The 5448-nt window shown below is 42.7% G+C and overlaps 1 long non-coding RNA gene across 1 annotated transcript in view; it reads right to left on the bottom strand.

Moving 5' to 3' along the window:
• Positions 1-1426: 1426 nt before the first annotated feature.
• The window catches only part of LOC115286829, a 10484-nt gene continuing 6462 nt past the window's right edge, over positions 1427-5448 (bottom strand). Inside the window, exons 3-4 of the long non-coding RNA XR_003906305.1 lie at positions 4806-4957; positions 1427-1744 (exon numbers count right to left, since the gene is read on the bottom strand). This is a non-coding gene — a long non-coding RNA (uncharacterized LOC115286829). The remainder of the gene's footprint in view (positions 1745-4805; positions 4958-5448) is intronic.

Below are 5448 nucleotides of genomic sequence, written 5' to 3'. Positions count from 1 at the left end.
GCAGGCAGGTGGGGAGGCTGGCAAAACTAGAGAAAGAAAACCCTGGAAACTGCTAGCTCTTTCTGTTTGAAAGTCCGCAGATTTCCATTCTCTGCTCTTTCTCTGTAGCAGGAACTTAGACCTCCGGAAGAGTCCTAGCCTCCAGCGTGAGAAACAGTATTTTTAGTCACTGTTGCTCAAAATTAGAACCAATTAACCAAAGGAAGAAGATAAATTATCTGGACACCAAAAAGGAAAATAATATACACCATCGAGAGCAAAGTAAAATTTGACCCTTTAATTTGGATTTGTGAATTAAATAACTACTGGTGATTACATCACAGTTACTTTTAAATGCACATATTGAAGGTTAATTGCTCTTAGATCATCTTTCCTTTACCCTTTTCATCTCTGCCTTTAGGAGGCTGCAGATTGGAGGCGTTGCTCCGGTTGCCATGGTAACTGTTCATCAGGAGCTGATGCTGAAGACCCAGGGGCACACTGGTGGACAAGGATGGGCATTGGGGGCTGCAAGATCTGGTCACCAATGCAAAGATGGCTGGCATGGAGGCCTCGGAGGAGTCTATTAGAGATGCCATATATCTCCGGGGAGTGCAGGTCCTCCCTCAACCTCTCCCTATTGACCTTCAGCACTTGAGTGCTTTCCTGTGGGCTGAAAGCATTCCCAAGTCCAAGGAACTGAAATAGGGAATCGGAGGTCCAGCTGCGAGAAAATGGCTCCCACTTCCCTTTTTGACGTAAACTTCTTCGGAATGCCTCTGCGATGGCAAAGTTCTCAATAACACACTAGGCCTGTTCAGACGCCCTCTGAGATGTGAGACATACATATTCAAGACATGTCAAGGACAGGGCTGTGCTCTGAGCTCAGCACCATCTGGAGGCATTAGCATGAGTGAATCCACTTGTCTTTTTTGTCCTTTTGTGAATTCATTTCCCAAACTTATGTATATCCTGTTCCAGGCTGTTCATGCACAACACATTTGACTTAAAAAAAGCTAATCCATGACCCTTTAAAACTATAGTTCTGTCTTCGCACTCATGCCGAAGAAAGAAATATTAAACTCTGATCTAGTGACAGAGCCATTCTGGCCACACATGACTCACTATAATAAAGAAAGTTTGACTTATTTTTGACTTATTTTTAACCTACTAAATTCTTACAAAGATTTGACTAGAGGGTGAAAGTGTGCGTGCCTTCCTAAACAAGATCCATAAGGCCCTTTCTTCTGCTTCTGCACAAAACAACCAACATGAGCATCCCTGGTTGATGAGTATAAGTCTGGACTCCCTCCAGTAAGTAGTTATGTACAAGGCGAAACACAAACTTCACTCAGAAAAGAATTTTCAACAGTAAGTGGAAACACTGATCTCACAGTTTATGGTATTTAACTTTCATATTTAACTTTGAACTGATAGACCACATGAGGAATTTGAAGACACTTTTTATGTTTAGGAAGAGATTGCGTGAAGGAACATTAAGAGGGGGGGAAATGTTGCTTTTAGTTTTGTTGATTGTTTTCTTCACTGTGCAGAAGCTTTTTATCCTGATGAGGTCCCGATAATTTATTTTCCCCCCTTACCTCTGGAGACATGTCAAGTAGGAAGTTGCTATGGCTGAGGTCGAAGAGGGTGCTGCCTGTTTTTCTGGTAGATTTCGATGGTTTCCTGTCTCACATCATCCATTTTGAATTTATTTTTGTGTGTGGTGTAGGCAAGTGGTCCAGTTTCATTCTTCTGCATGTCACTGTCCAGTTTTTGCAGCAAAAATAAGATACATACAGAGAGGGAGGCAAACTGTTAGAGACTCTAAATAAGAGAACAAATTAAGGGTTGCTGGAGGGGTGTTGAGTGGAGGATGGGTTAAATGGGTGCAGAGCATTAAGGAGGGCACCTTTAGGGATGAGCACTGGGTGTCATATGTAAGAGATGAATCACTGAGTTCTACTCCTGAAACCAAGACTACACTGTATGCTAACTAACTTAAATAAAAATAAAAAATAAAAAATAAAGTATATCTTTAAAAAATGTTGCAGATTCTAGAGCCTTCTGTGCTCCATCCAAACAAAGGGGTGAAATGAACAGATCCTGGATCTTTAATGTTCATCAATGGGCAAACTTTTAGAGTGTTCAGACGTAGATACAGGTTTCTGCTATTCCTCTCTGTAGGTGTGTGGCCTTGGGAAAGTTGGGTGATTTCTCTGAAGGTCAGTTTTATGATCTATAAAATGGGCATAATAATAGTACCCACTTTGGAGGATGTTAATAAGAGCTGAAGAAGACAGTGTTTGTAAAATACCTACTGTGTGCCAGAGCGGCTGTTACTGGCTTGAGAGAACCAAGTCATGCCTCTTCCCAAGTCTCACCCTCAAGTCTTCCCAACTTTGGTAGCATGACATTGGCCATGGTGGGTGCATTAATACCACAGAAACTTGCAACACTACTTAGTTTCACCAAGATGGTTCACTGACACACAACTGTACCTGGCCCTCAGGACACGCTCAGGTATAGCCACGTGTCATGTAATAGTGATGGCCCACGGCGTTTGTAAAACACCCACAGTTCTGAGCTGATCCATTTAGAACACGAGAGAAAAACAGCTGCACATGAACTCAGTCAGCTTCCCCTGACTGGGTAGCTGGGTCGCAGGGTTGTGACCTCACTCATACTTCGAGTGATAACAAAGAAGATTGAAAGGGAATATGTGGTTGGGTCAACACAGACCCTTTATTTACTGTTTACTTATTTATTTTGAGAGAGAGAGACAGATAGGGAGTGAAGAGGGGAGGGGCAGAGAGAGAGTGAGACAGAGATTCCCAAGCAGGCTCCATACCATCAGTGCAGAGCCCAATGTGGGGCTCAAACTCACGAACTGTGAGATCATGACCTGAACTGAAATCAGGAGTAAAATGCTCAACCAACCAAGCCACCCGGGCACTCCTGAGTGTGATTTTTTTTTTTTTGAGAGAGAGAGAGAGAGGGCACAGTGAGCAAGGGGCAAAAAGAGAGATGGAGAGAGAGAGAAGCCGGGGGCTTGAGGTCACCCAATGGAGGGCTTGAACTCATGAACCATGAGATCGTGACATGAGCCAAAGTCTGACGCTTCACCGACTGAGGCCGCTGGATGTCCCGACATAGACCCTTTAAAGTAGAAAAGTAACTCAAGTGCCAGGCTAGCATGTGAGGAATGGTGGTCTGGCAGAGGAGTGAAGGCTCACATGGTAGAAATTTGACACACGTCTGTGAAGAGGACAGAGTTTGTTTCCACCTTAATATAATGTTAAGCGAGACAGTTTCCGCAATGAACAGTCAAACTGTGTGCTCTTGTGCTTGTACAGACATAAAAGACTTCCTAAAACTGCAAATCTCAGGAAATGGGTCTTAGCCCCAAGTACTGATCCATATAACCTCCTGTAAGCAGCACTGGAGTGTTTTAGGTGAGATGATCAGTCTCCGAGTTCATGAATGACCTGAGTTGTCTCCCCTCAGCTCATTTCCTGTTAGTTACCTGATGAGACTGACAGATTTTATCTACCTAACAATTTCTCTCTCTTCCTCTTCTCCCCTCTTCACTCTGCCACATGTTTTTCTCCCTCTCTCTTTTTAGTTTCTCTCCAAATCTAGCAAAGAACTAAGTAGCAGAGGGAAAACAATGTTCCCATCTGGGTTCAGTGGTCAGTAAGACAGCCCAACATGGGAACATCAAGTCCCAAGGCCTTAAGGATAGCAGGAGGTCAGGGATCTCCTAAAGGGAGAGTCCTAAGTAGTTAAGTTGTCCCCAAGGCATCTAAGCGGCAAGTAAGGAAGACCCAGTCATGGGAACTGGGGAAAGTCAGAAGATCACAATTCCCAGAAGAAATGTGCTATGGGAAGTGAAAGGCTAGGAAGGATCATCTTCCAGAGGAACTAGGTAATTGGGCAGGTTACAAGGAATCAGGGCAGTGTTCCCATGTGGGAATAGAGTGAAAGAAAGAAACCATTTATTAGAAATGCAATGTGAGTCATGAAGAGGGCACAAGTCAATATCAGAGGAGAATTAATGAAGCGATTGGCTTGGTGCTGACTCACTGACCAAGGAATCTTTAATAACATAACAAGCAAAATTGGCAGAACTTATATAAAAAAATTGCCTTGGTGGCAATTTTAGTTTAAGACTAAACCAGTCTTAAAAGAGTGTAGTGACACACTTTTAAGGAAACCAAGTAAATTATCGTAAGACTACACAGTATGTCTACCTTGAGGCCTCAGATCAAAGGTGGTTTTTCATCCACTAGAATAATCCAACTTTATCAAATTATTATAATGATTAAATCCACTCTAAACACACTTAATAAGGGTGCCTGGGTGGCTCAGTCGGTTAAGCATCCAGCTTCGGCTCAGGTCATGATCTCACAGTTCATGGGTGTGAGCCCCGCGTTGGGTTCTGTGCTAACAGCTCAGAGCCTGGAGCCTATTTCAGATTCTGTGTCTCCCTCTCTCTCTGGCCCTCCTCCAATCATTCTCTGTCTCTCCCTGTCTCAAAAATAAATAAACTATAAAAAATAAAAAAAATCACACTTAATATATGTAGGCAGCTTTTGGTGATGGTGTTGGTCTAAGGAAATTACTAGAATTTTTATTCTTGAGTTGATAAATATGGCCACCAACTGATGACCACTGTTGATTTCATATGATTCCAAACTGAAACATTTATGTTATTCAAGAAACAAATAATTAAATTTCACCAGCGACACAGATCTCCCAAGAACTTCTGGGCAATCTGGATTGACCTTTACAAAGCATACATTTTCCAGCAGGACTAAACTTACCCCTAAGTAGAATAGACAGTGGCATACATTTGGTGCAATCCTTCCTTTGTCAGCTGAATTCAAAGACTTTGAGCTCTTGCTGTGAGTTGCTGACTCACAAGTCATAATAATGTCAATCAAGCATCTATATAGGCCACATAATGAGCAAAACTCTGGCAAAATTAAAAAAAATTTTTTTTAATATTTTATTGTCAAATTGATTTCCATACAACACCCCATGCTCTTCCCACAAGTGCCCTCCTGCATTACCACCACCTCCCCTCCCCCCTCCCTCTTTCCCTTCAACCCTCAGTTCATTTTCAGTATTCAATAGTCTCTCAAGTTTTGCATCCCTCTCTCTCCCCAACTCTCTTTCCCTCTTCCCCTCCCCCTGGTCCTCCACTAGGTCTCTCCTGTTTTCCTGTTAGACCTATGAGTGCAAACATATGATTTCTGTCCTTCTCTGCCTGACTTATTTCGCTCAGCATGACACCCTCGGGGTCCATCCACTTTCCTACAAATGGCCAGATTTCATTCTTTCTCATTGCCATGTAGTACTCCATTGTGTATATATACCACATCTTCTTGATCCACTCATCAGGTGATGGACATTTAGGCTCTTTCCATGTTTTGGCTATTGTTGACAGTGCTGCTATGAACATTG

The sequence above is a fragment of the Suricata suricatta genome, chromosome 3, assembly GCF_006229205.1.
Source record: "Suricata suricatta isolate VVHF042 chromosome 3, meerkat_22Aug2017_6uvM2_HiC, whole genome shotgun sequence".
Classification (NCBI taxonomy): Eukaryota; Metazoa; Chordata; class Mammalia; order Carnivora; family Herpestidae; genus Suricata; species Suricata suricatta.
The sequence above is the reverse complement of the archived record's forward strand: the minus strand, read 5'-3'. Positions and strand labels throughout refer to the sequence as shown.